Source organism: Cryptomeria japonica, unplaced genomic scaffold, assembly GCF_030272615.1.
Source record: "Cryptomeria japonica unplaced genomic scaffold, Sugi_1.0 HiC_scaffold_461, whole genome shotgun sequence".
Lineage (NCBI taxonomy): Eukaryota > Viridiplantae > Streptophyta > Pinopsida > Cupressales > Cupressaceae > Cryptomeria > Cryptomeria japonica.
Window position 1 is genome coordinate 52,247 of NW_026729281.1, and position 12,754 is coordinate 65,000.

Genomic DNA, 12,754 nt, shown 5'->3' on the forward strand with positions numbered 1-12,754 from the left:
AAGGTGCACTCGGCCCACATGTGAGCGCAGGTCGTTGCGCCCGAGGTGGTGTGTGGGCACCGCGTTGCAGACGGGACACTGCACGCACACGACGCCCCCTCCAGGTGCACGCACGTAGGCCGGGCCGGGTGCACACCCGACGCCCTAGCAAGGTGCGCGCACCCGGGCAGGGCTCACACTTGGCGAACGGGGCGCACTTCGCGAGGGAGGGTGTGCACCTCGACGGGGGTGGGTGGCCGGGGTGGATTCGCACGTGGGTCGCGGTTTGCTAAGTACACACTGCGACAAGCTCATAACGGGTGCGATCATACCAGCGTTAGTGCACCGGATCCCATCAGAACTCCGCAGTTAAGCGCGCTTGGGCCGGAGTAGTACTGGGATGGGTGACCTCCCGGGAAGTCCCGGTGTTGCACCCTTTTTTAGTTTTTCGCCGGGCGTCGCAATGCTATTTGAATAAACCTTTTGCCCGTTTGCGTTCTCGTCGGGGCCGGGCCGGGCCGGGGTGCGCTGCCCGCACTACCGCGCGCGCGGGGGCGACACCGAGCGCGCACCCGAGGCGCCCCGAGCACACAGGCCACGGTGCAACCCGGGCGTTGTGCGCGCACCCCGGTGCGCCCGAGGTGCTGCGCGCGCACCCAGGTGAAATCGGTGTGCACCTCGGCCAGTGCGCGCTCGGTCGAGTCGCGCACGTTGGCCAAGGTGCACGGTGATGTTTCTTACTCTAAGGTTCCGCACCAGACGCCCGGGACAGGTGAGCGAAGCTGGGCGGGGCCGGGTGCGCGGCCGGGGCAGGTGCACGCAGCTGGAGAGAGCTTTGGAGCACACTTCGGAGCGCACCAATGATGCGCTCCATTCAAAAGTTTCCTGAAAAGGCAAAAAAAGTTGAGATTATAGAATTTCCCACTTGAGAGATTGTAAAAAAAAAAAATTTAAAATGAAGGAAACGCGGGTGCCAAGGTGTGCGCAGCCCAGCCAAGGTGTGCGCACCAAGGCGCCCACCCTGGCGAAGGTGCACGCAAGGTGCGCACCCGAGGCAAACCGGACAATTAACCCAACTTTCGACTTCGCGCGCACCTTGGAGCGCACTTCGGAGCGCTCCTTGGTGCGCACCAATCTTGGGCACCTCGGAGTGCACCATGGCGCCCACCAAGGTGCGCACCCGGGGCAAACCGAGCTCCGACTTCGTGCGCACCTTGGAGCGCACGAAAGGTGCGCACCATGGCGCCCACCAAGGTGCGCAGCCCAGCCAAGGCGTGCGCATCAAGGTGCGCACCCTGGCGAAGGTGCGCACCCGGGGCAAACCGAGCTCCGACTTCGTGCGCACCTTGGAGCGCACAAAAGGTGCGCAACCCAGCCAAGGTGTGCGCACCCCGGTCAAACCGAGCTCCGAATCGTGCGCACCAGAGGTGCACGCCATCGTGCGCACCTTGGAGCACACTTCGGAGCCCTCCTTGGTGCGCGCCGATGTTGCGCACCTCGGAGCGCACCCGGGGAAAACAATGCAATTAACCCGACTTTCGACTTCGTGGGCACCTCGGAGCGCTCTCGGGTTCGCACCTCGGAGCACACCGAGGTGCGCACCTTTGATGCGCTGCCTTCACCAATTTCCAGAAAAGGCAAGAAAACATTGAGAAGGTGTGCGCACCGAGGTGCCCACCCTGGCGAAGGTGCACGCGAGGTGCGCACCCGGGGCAAACCGGGCTCCGACTTCGTGCACGCCGCACCTTGGAGCACACTTCGGAGCGCTCCTTGGTGCGCACCAGGGCGCGCAACCCAGCCGAGGTGCCCACCCCGGCGAAGGTGCACGCGAGGTGCGCACCCGGGGCAAACCGGGCTCCGACTTCGTGCACGCCATGGTGCCCACCGCGGCGAAGGTGCACGCGAGGTGCGCACCCGGGGCAAACCGGGCTCCGACTTCGTGCACGCCGCACCTTGGAGCACACTTCGGAGCGCTCCTTGGTGCGCACCATGGTGCCCACCAGGGCGCGCAACCCCGCCGAAGGTGCACGCGAGGTGCGCACCCGGGGCAAACCGGGCTCCGACTTCGTGCACGCCGCACCTTGGAGCACACTTCGGAGCGCTCCTTGGTGCGCACCATGGTGCCCACCAGGGCGCGCAACCCCGCCGAAGGTGCACGCGAGGTGCGCACCCGGGGCAAACCGGGCTCCGACTTCGTGCACGCCATGGTGCGCACCGCGGCGAAGGTGCGCACCCGGGGCAAACCGGGCTCCGACTTCGTGCACGCCGCACCTTGGAGCACACTTCGGAGCGCTCCTTGGTGCGCACCAGGGCGCGCAACCCAGCCGAGGTGCCCACCCCGGCGAAGGTGCACGCGAGGTGCGTACCCGGGGCAAACCGGGCTCCGACTTCGTGCACGCCGCACCTTGGAGCACACTTCGGAGCGCTCCTTGGTGCGCACCATGGTGCCCACCAGGCCGCGCAACCCAGCCAAGGTGTGCGCACCAAGGTGCACGCGAGGTGCGCACCCGGGGCAAACCGGGGTCCGACTTCGTGCACGCCGCACCTTGGAGCACACATCGGGGCGCTCCCGGGTTCGCACCGGCGTTGCGCACCGTGGTGGGCACCTCGGAGCACACCAAGGTGGGCAGCGAGGTGCGCACCTTTGATGCGATGCCTTCACTAATTTCCATAAAAGGCAAAAAAAAAACGAGATTTTAAAATTTCCGTTTTGAAAGATAGTGAGAAAAAGGGAATGCTGGTGCCATCTTGAGCCCGCCCTGGTGCGCAGCCCAGCCAAGGTGTGCGCACCAAGGTGCCCACCCTGGCGAAGGTGCGCGCCCGGGCAATTAACCCAACTTCCAACTTCGCGCGCGCCAGGGTGGGAGCGCACCCAACAACCGGGCCTGGGAAGAGCCAATGCGAGAAACCCCACCAAACGCTCTGACAAAAAAAGAGGGGGCGCTCCAGTAACCCCGCTTCGGAGCGCACCCTGGGCAAACCCAGCCAAGGTGCCCACCCCGGCCAAGGTGCAGGCGAGGTGCGCACCCGGGGCAAACCGGGCTCCGACAACGTGCACGCCGCACCTTGGAGCACACTTCGTAGCGCTCCCGGGTGCGCACCTCAGAGCACACCAAGGTGGGCAGCGAGGTGCGCACCTTTGATGCGCTGCCTTCACTAATTTCCAGAAAAGGCAAAAAAAAAAGGAGATTTTAAAATTTCCGTTTTGAAAGATAGTGAAAAAAACGGAACGCGCGTGCCATCTTGAGCCCGCCCTGGTGCGCAGCCCAGGTAAGGTGCCCACCCTGGCAAAGGTGCGCACCCGGGCAATTAACCCTACTTCCGACTTCGTGCGCGCCAGGGTGGCAACCGGGCCTCGGAAGAGCCAATGCGAGAAACCCCACCAAACGCTCCGACAAAAAAAGAGGCGGCGCTCCAATAACCCCGCTTCGGAGCGCAGCCGGGGCAAACCCAGCCAAGGTGCCCACCCCGACGAAGGTGCACGCGAGGTGCGCACCCGGGGCAAACCGGGCTCCGACAACGTGCACGCAGCACCTTGGAGCACACTTCGAAGCACTCCCGGGTGCCCACCGGCGTTGCGCACCGTGGTGGGCAGCGAGGTGCGCACCTTTGATGCGCTGCCTTCACTAATTTCCAGAAAAAGGCAAAAAAAAATGAGATTTTAAAATTTCCGTTTTGAAAGATAGTGAAAAAAAAGGAACGCGGGTGCCATCTTGAGCCCGCCCTGGTGCGCAGCCCAGGCAAGGCATGCGCACCAAGGTGCCCACCCGAGGTGCACACCCGGGGCAAACCGGGCTCCGACTTCGTGCAGGCCGCACCTTGGAGCACACTTCGGAGCGCTCCTTGGTGCGCACCATGGTGCCCACCAGGGCGCGCAACCCAGCCAAGGTCTGCACACCAAGGTGCCCACCCCGGCGAAGGTGCACGCGAGGTGCGCACCCGGGGCAAACCGGGCTCCGACTTCGTGCACGCCATGGTGCCCACCGCGGCGAAGGTGCACGCGAGGTGCGCACCCGGGGCAAACCGGGCTCCGACTTCGTGCACGCCGCACCTTGGAGCACACTTCGGAGCGCTCCTTGGTGCGCACCATGGTGCCCACCAGGGCGCGCAACCCAGCCAAGGTGTGCGCACCAAGGTGCACGCGAGGTGCGCACCCGGGGCAAACCGGGGTCCGACTTCGTGCACGCCGCACCTTGGAGCACACATCGGAGCGCTCCCAGGTTCGCACCAGCGTTGCGCACCTTTGATGCGCTGCCTTCACTAATTTCCAGAAAAGGCAAAAAAAAACGAGATTTTAAAATTTCCGTTCTGAAAGATAGTGAAAAAAACGGAACGCGGGTGCCATCTTGAGCCCTTCCTGGTGCGCAGCCCAGGCAAGTTGTGCGCACCAAGGTGCCCACCCTGGCGGAGGTGCGCGCCCGGGGCAATCCGGGCTCCGACTTCGTGCACTGCATGGTGCCCACCAAGGCGCGCAACCCAGCCAAGGTGCCCACCGCAGCGAAGGTGCACGCGAGGTGCGCACGCGAGGTGCACACCCGGGGCAAACCGGGCTCCGACTTCGTGCACGCCGCACCTTGGAGCACACTTCAGAGCGCTCCTTGGTGCGCACCAGGGCGCGCAACCCAGCCGAGGTGCCCACCCCGGCGAAGGTGCACGCGAGGTGCGCACCCGGGGCAAACCGGGCTCCGACTTCGTGCACGCCATGGTGCCCACCGCGGCGAAGGTGCGCACCCGGGGCAAACCGGGCTCCGACTTCGTGCACGCCGCACCTTGGAGCACACTTCGGAGCGCTCCTTGGTGCGCACCATGGTGCCCACCAGGCCGCGCAACCCAGCCAAGGTGTGCGCACCAAGGTGCACGCGAGGTGCGCACCCGGGGCAAACCGGGGTCCGACTTCGTGCACGCCGCACCTTGGAGCACACATCGGGGCGCTCCCGGGTTCGCACCGGCGTTGCGCACCGTGGTGGGCACCTCGGAGCACACCAAGGTGGGCAGCGAGGTGCGCACCTTTGATGCGATGCCTTCACTAATTTCCATAAAAGGCAAAAAAAAAACGAGATTTTAAAATTTCCGTTTTGAAAGATAGTGAGAAAAAGGGAATGCTGGTGCCATCTTGAGCCCGCCCTGGTGCGCAGCCCAGCCAAGGTTTGCGCACCAAGGTGCCCACCCTGGCGAAGGTGCGCGCCCGGGCAATTAACCCAACTTCCAACTTCGCGCGCGCCAGGGTGGGAGCGCACCCAACAACCGGGCCTGGGAAGAGCCAATGCGAGAAACCCCACCAAACTCTCTGACAAAAAAAGAGGGGGCGCTCCAGTAACCCCGCTTCGGAGCGCACCCTGGGCAAACCCAGCCAAGGTGCCCACCCCGGCCAAGGTGCAGGCGAGGTGCGCACCCGGGGCAAACCGGGCTCCGACAACGTGCACGCCGCACCTTGGAGCACACTTCGTAGCGCTCCCGGGTGCGCACCTCAGAGCACACCAAGGTGGGCAGCGAGGTGCGCACCTTTGATGCGCTGCCTTCACTAATTTCCAGAAAAGGCAAAAAAAAAAGGAGATTTTAAAATTTCCGTTTTGAAAGATAGTGAAAAAAACGGAACGCGCGTGCCATCTTGAGCCCGCCCTGGTGCGCAGCCCAGGTAAGGTGCCACCCTGGCAAAGGTGCGCACCCGGGCAATTAACCCTACTTCCGACTTCGTGCGCGCCAGGGTGGCAACCGGGCCTCGGAAGAGCCAATGCGAGAAACCCCACCAAACGCTCCGACAAAAAAAGAGGCGGCGCTCCAATAACCCCGCTTCGGAGCGCAGCCGGGGCAAACCAAGCCAAGGTGCCCACCCCGACGAAGGTGCACGCGAGGTGCGCACCCGGGGCAAACCGGGCTCCGACAACGTGCACGCAGCACCTTGGAGCACACTTCGAAGCACTCCCGGGTGCCCACCGGCGTTGCGCACCGTGGTGGGCAGCGAGGTGCGCACCTTTGATGCGCTGCCTTCACTAATTTCCAGAAAAAGGCAAAAAAAAATGAGATTTTAAAATTTCCGTTTTGAAAGATAGTGAAAAAAAAGGAACGCGGGTGCCATCTTGAGCCCGCCCTGGTGCGCAGCCCAGGCAAGGCATGCGCACCAAGGTGCCCACCCGAGGTGCACACCCGGGGCAAACCGGGCTCCGACTTCGTGCAGGCCGCACCTTGGAGCACACTTCGGAGCGCTCCTTGGTGCGCACCATGGTGCCCACCAGGGCGCACCCGAGGCAAACCGGGCTCCGACTTCGTGCACGCCGCACCTTGGAGCACACATCGGAGCGCTCCCAGGTTCGCACCAGCGTTGCGCACCTTTGATGCGCTGCCTTCACTAATTTCCAGAAAAGGCAAAAAAAAATGATATTTTAAAATTTCCGTTCTGAAAGATAGTGAAAAAAACGGAACGCGGGTGCCATCTTGAGCCCTTCCTGATGCGCAGCCCAGGCAAGTTGTGCGCACCAAGGTGCCCACCCTGGCGGAGGTGCGCGCCCGGGGCAAACCGGGCTCCGACTTCGTGCACTGCATGGTGCCCACCAAGGCGCGCAACCCAGCCAAGGTGCCCACCGCAGCGAAGGTGCACGCGAGGTGCGCACCCGAGGTGCACACCCGGGGCAAACCGGGCTCCGACTTCGTGCACGCCGCACCTTGGAGCACACTTCAGAGCGCTCCTTGGTACGCACCAGGGCGCGCAACCCAGCCAAGGTGCTCACCCCGGCGAAGGTGCACGCGAGGTGCGCACCCGGGGCAAACCGGGCTCGGACTTCGTGCACGCCGCACCTTGGAGCACACATCGGAGCGCTCCCGGGTTCGCACCAGCATTGCGCACCTTTGATGCGCTGCCTTCACTAATTTCCAGAAAAGGCAAAAAAAAGAAAAAAATGAGATTTTAAAATTTCCGTTTTGAAAGATAGTGAAAAAAACGGAACGCGGGTGCCATCTTGAGCCCGCCCTGGTGTGCAGCCCAGGCAAGTTGTGCGCACCAAGGCACCCACCCTGGCCAAGGTGGGTCACGGGGTGGGTCCTAGGGTGGGTAACGGGGTGGGTACTAAGGTGCGTGCCAAGGTGGGTCATAGGGTGGGTGCCAAGGTGGGCACCAGGGTGGGTGTGCACCAACCCTAGCCAGGGTAGGTCACGGGGTGGTTGTCGGGGTGGGCGTCAAGGAGCCAAGGTGGGTGGCAAGTAGCCAAGTTGCGTGCCAAGGTGGGTGTCGGGGTGGGTGCCAAGGATCCAAGGTGGGTGCCAAGGAACCAAGGTGGGTGTCTGGGTGGGTGCCGAGGTGGGAGCCAGGGTGGGTCCCAAGGTGAGTGCAAAGGTGGGTGCCAGGGTCAAGGTGAGTGCCAATGTGGGTTCCAAGGTGCCAGGGTCAGGGTGAGTGCCAATGTGGGTTCAAAGGTGCTAAGTTGGGTGCGAGGTTGGGTGCGAGGGTGGGTGGGTGCCAAGGTGTGCTAGGTGGAAGCCCGGGTGGGTCGGCATCCCATGGGTGTCGAGTTGGGTGCCTGATGGGTGCTTCTTGTCAAGTTTTAGTCGTCGGGACTCATTTCGAGCCTTAGAGGTCGTTTCTTGTCCGGTTGCCCTGTCTTCGACCTGGGAACCCAATTTTGGTCCTCGGGTCCCATTTTTTTTTGTCTCGCATCCCACTTTTGGCCTGTGGCCTTTTCGGGGTCGATTCTCGTTTTGGGCATCAGAGCATGTTTCTTCTCCTAAAACCCAATATTTGTTTATTAAGTCTCGGAACACATTTTTGTTCTCGTGGACCCATCATGGGTCTTGGAACGCATTTGTGGTCCTTGGGTCCCATTTTGCATCCCGAAACTTGTGTTTTGGTGCTTGATCCCTATTTTGGGTGCCCACCTTGCACCAAGTGCGCACCCGGGGCAAACCGAGCGCCTTGGTGCACCGGGGCAAGATCGAGCGTGCACCCGAGGCGCCCCGAACATGCACCAAGGTGCACTCGGCCCACATGTGAGCGCAGGTCGTTGCGCCCGAGGTGGTGTGTGGGCACCGCGTTGCAGACGGGACACTGCACGCACACGACGCCCCCTCCAGGTGCACGCACGTAGGCCGGGCCGGGTGCACACCCGACGCCCTAGCAAGGTGCGCGCACCCGGGCAGGGCTCACACTTGGCGAACGGGGCGCACTTCGCGAGGGAGGGTGTGCACCTCGACGGGGGTGGGTGGCCGGGGTGGATTCGCACGTGGGTCGCGGTTTGCTAAGTACACACTGCGACAAGCTCATAACGGGTGCGATCATACCAGCGTTAGTGCACCGGATCCCATCAGAACTCCGCAGTTAAGCGCGCTTGGGCCGGAGTAGTACTGGGATGGGTGACCTCCCGGGAAGTCCCGGTGTTGCACCCTTTTTTAGTTTTTCGCCGGGCGTCGCAATGCTATTTGAATAAACCTTTTGCCCGTTTGCGTTCTCGTCGGGGCCGGGCCGGGCCGGGGTGCGCTGCCCGCACTACCGCGCGCGCGGGGGCGACACCGAGCGCGCACCCGAGGCGCCCCGAGCACACAGGCCACGGTGCAACCCGGGCGTTGTGCGCGCACCCCGGTGCGCCCGAGGTGCTGCGCGCGCACCCAGGTGAAATCGGTGTGCACCTCGGCCAGTGCGCGCTCGGTCGAGTCGCGCACGTTGGCCAAGGTGCACGGTGATGTTTCTTACTCTAAGGTTCCGCACCAGACGCCCGGGACAGGTGAGCGAAGCTGGGCGGGGCCGGGTGCGCGGCCGGGGCAGGTGCACGCAGCTGGAGAGAGCTTTGGAGCACACTTCGGAGCGCACCAATGATGCGCTCCATTCAAAAGTTTCCTGAAAAGGCAAAAAAAGTTGAGATTATAGAATTTCCCACTTGAGAGATTGTAAAAAAAAAAAATTTAAAATGAAGGAAACGCGGGTGCCAAGGTGTGCGCAGCCCAGCCAAGGTGTGCGCACCAAGGCGCCCACCCTGGCGAAGGTGCACGCAAGGTGCGCACCCGAGGCAAACCGGACAATTAACCCAACTTTCGACTTCGCGCGCACCTTGGAGCGCACTTCGGAGCGCTCCTTGGTGCGCACCAATCTTGGGCACCTCGGAGTGCACCATGGCGCCCACCAAGGTGCGCACCCGGGGCAAACCGAGCTCCGACTTCGTGCGCACCTTGGAGCGCACGAAAGGTGCGCACCATGGCGCCCACCAAGGTGCGCAGCCCAGCCAAGGCGTGCGCATCAAGGTGCGCACCCTGGCGAAGGTGCGCACCCGGGGCAAACCGAGCTCCGACTTCGTGCGCACCTTGGAGCGCACAAAAGGTGCGCAACCCAGCCAAGGTGTGCGCACCCCGGTCAAACCGAGCTCCGAATCGTGCGCACCAGAGGTGCACGCCATCGTGCGCACCTTGGAGCACACTTCGGAGCCCTCCTTGGTGCGCGCCGATGTTGCGCACCTCGGAGCGCACCCGGGGAAAACAATGCAATTAACCCGACTTTCGACTTCGTGGGCACCTCGGAGCGCTCTCGGGTTCGCACCTCGGAGCACACCGAGGTGCGCACCTTTGATGCGCTGCCTTCACCAATTTCCAGAAAAGGCAAGAAAACATTGAGAAGGTGTGCGCACCGAGGTGCCCACCCTGGCGAAGGTGCACGCGAGGTGCGCACCCGGGGCAAACCGGGCTCCGACTTCGTGCACGCCGCACCTTGGAGCACACTTCGGAGCGCTCCTTGGTGCGCACCAGGGCGCGCAACCCAGCCGAGGTGCCCACCCCGGCGAAGGTGCACGCGAGGTGTGCACCCGGGGCAAACCGGGCTCCGACTTCGTGCACGCCATGGTGCCCACCGCGGCGAAGGTGCACGCGAGGTGCGCACCCGGGGCAAACCGGGCTCCGACTTCGTGCACGCCGCACCTTGGAGCACACTTCGGAGCGCTCCTTGGTGCGCACCATGGTGCCCACCAGGGCGCGCAACCCCGCCGAAGGTGCACGCGAGGTGCGCACCCGGGGCAAACCGGGCTCCGACTTCGTGCACGCCGCACCTTGGAGCACACTTCGGAGCGCTCCTTGGTGCGCACCATGGTGCCCACCAGGGCGCGCAACCCCGCCGAAGGTGCACGCGAGGTGCGCACCCGGGGCAAACCGGGCTCCGACTTCGTGCACGCCATGGTGCGCACCGCGGCGAAGGTGCGCACCCGGGGCAAACCGGGCTCCGACTTCGTGCACGCCGCACCTTGGAGCACACTTCGGAGCGCTCCTTGGTGCGCACCAGGGCGCGCAACCCAGCCGAGGTGCCCACCCCGGCGAAGGTGCACGCGAGGTGCGTACCCGGGGCAAACCGGGCTCCGACTTCGTGCACGCCGCACCTTGGAGCACACTTCGGAGCGCTCCTTGGTGCGCACCATGGTGCCCACCAGGCCGCGCAACCCAGCCAAGGTGTGCGCACCAAGGTGCACGCGAGGTGCGCACCCGGGGCAAACCGGGGTCCGACTTCGTGCACGCCGCACCTTGGAGCACACATCGGGGCGCTCCCGGGTTCGCACCGGCGTTGCGCACCGTGGTGGGCACCTCGGAGCACACCAAGGTGGGCAGCGAGGTGCGCACCTTTGATGCGATGCCTTCACTAATTTCCATAAAAGGCAAAAAAAAAACGAGATTTTAAAATTTCCGTTTTGAAAGATAGTGAGAAAAAGGGAATGCTGGTGCCATCTTGAGCCCGCCCTGGTGCGCAGCCCAGCCAAGGTGTGCGCACCAAGGTGCCCACCCTGGCGAAGGTGCGCGCCCGGGCAATTAACCCAACTTCCAACTTCGCGCGCGCCAGGGTGGGAGCGCACCCAACAACCGGGCCTGGGAAGAGCCAATGCGAGAAACCCCACCAAACGCTCTGACAAAAAAAGAGGGGGCGCTCCAGTAACCCCGCTTCGGAGCGCACCCTGGGCAAACCCAGCCAAGGTGCCCACCCCGGCCAAGGTGCAGGCGAGGTGCGCACCCGGGGCAAACCGGGCTCCGACAACGTGCACGCCGCACCTTGGAGCACACTTCGTAGCGCTCCCGGGTGCGCACCTCAGAGCACACCAAGGTGGGCAGCGAGGTGCGCACCTTTGATGCGCTGCCTTCACTAATTTCCAGAAAAGGCAAAAAAAAAAGGAGATTTTAAAATTTCCGTTTTGAAAGATAGTGAAAAAAACGGAACGCGCGTGCCATCTTGAGCCCGCCCTGGTGCGCAGCCCAGGTAAGGTGCCCACCCTGGCAAAGGTGCGCACCCGGGCAATTAACCCTACTTCCGACTTCGTGCGCGCCAGGGTGGCAACCGGGCCTCGGAAGAGCCAATGCGAGAAACCCCACCAAACGCTCCGACAAAAAAAGAGGCGGCGCTCCAATAACCCCGCTTCGGAGCGCAGCCGGGGCAAACCCAGCCAAGGTGCCCACCCCGACGAAGGTGCACGCGAGGTGCGCACCCGGGGCAAACCGGGCTCCGACAACGTGCACGCAGCACCTTGGAGCACACTTCGAAGCACTCCCGGGTGCCCACCGGCGTTGCGCACCGTGGTGGGCAGCGAGGTGCGCACCTTTGATGCGCTGCCTTCACTAATTTCCAGAAAAAGGCAAAAAAAAATGAGATTTTAAAATTTCCGTTTTGAAAGATAGTGAAAAAAAAGGAACGCGGGTGCCATCTTGAGCCCGCCCTGGTGCGCAGCCCAGGCAAGGCATGCGCACCAAGGTGCCCACCCGAGGTGCACACCCGGGGCAAACCGGGCTCCGACTTCGTGCAGGCCGCACCTTGGAGCACACTTCGGAGCGCTCCTTGGTGCGCACCATGGTGCCCACCAGGGCGCGCAACCCAGCCAAGGTCTGCACACCAAGGTGCCCACCCCGGCGAAGGTGCACGCGAGGTGCGCACCCGGGGCAAACCGGGCTCCGACTTCGTGCACGCCATGGTGCCCACCGCGGCGAAGGTGCACGCGAGGTGCGCACCCGGGGCAAACCGGGCTCCGACTTCGTGCACGCCGCACCTTGGAGCACACTTCGGAGCGCTCCTTGGTGCGCACCATGGTGCCCACCAGGGCGCGCAACCCAGCCAAGGTGTGCGCACCAAGGTGCACGCGAGGTGCGCACCCGGGGCAAACCGGGGTCCGACTTCGTGCACGCCGCACCTTGGAGCACACATCGGAGCGCTCCCAGGTTCGCACCAGCGTTGCGCACCTTTGATGCGCTGCCTTCACTAATTTCCAGAAAAGGCAAAAAAAAACGAGATTTTAAAATTTCCGTTCTGAAAGATAGTGAAAAAAACGGAACGCGGGTGCCATCTTGAGCCCTTCCTGGTGCGCAGCCCAGGCAAGTTGTGCGCACCAAGGTGCCCACCCTGGCGGAGGTGCGCGCCCGGGGCAATCCGGGCTCCGACTTCGTGCACTGCATGGTGCCCACCAAGGCGCGCAACCCAGCCAAGGTGCCCACCGCAGCGAAGGTGCACGCGAGGTGCGCACCCGAGGTGCACACCCGGGGCAAACCGGGCTCCGACTTCGTGCACGCCGCACCTTGGAGCACACTTCAGAGCGCTCCTTGGTGCGCACCAGGGCGCGCAACCCAACCAAGGTCTGCACACCAAGGTGCTCACCCCGGCGAAGGTGCACGCGAGGTGCGCACCCGGGGCAAACCGGGCTCGGACTTCGTGCACGCCGCACCTTGGAGCACACATCGGAGCGCTCCCGGGTTCGCACCAGCATTGCGCACCTTTGATGCGCTCCAATAACCCCACTTCGGAGCGCACCAGAAACCCCACTGGACGCTTGGGCAAAAATGT

The 12,754-nt window shown here is 63.5% G+C and overlaps 2 non-coding genes across 2 annotated transcripts; both read left to right on the top strand.

Annotated features, from left to right (window-relative positions):
• Positions 1 to 297: 297 nt before the first annotated feature.
• LOC131871780 (5S ribosomal RNA) lies at positions 298 to 416 on the top strand. Its single transcript, XR_009369985.1, has one exon. It is a non-coding gene; the product is annotated as a 5S ribosomal RNA (ribosomal RNA).
• A 7,817-nt stretch (positions 417 to 8,233) lies between these two features.
• On the top strand, positions 8,234 to 8,352 carry LOC131871781 (5S ribosomal RNA). Its single transcript, XR_009369986.1, has one exon. It is a non-coding gene; the product is annotated as a 5S ribosomal RNA (ribosomal RNA).
• The last annotated feature ends 4,402 nt before the right edge of the window (positions 8,353 to 12,754 follow it).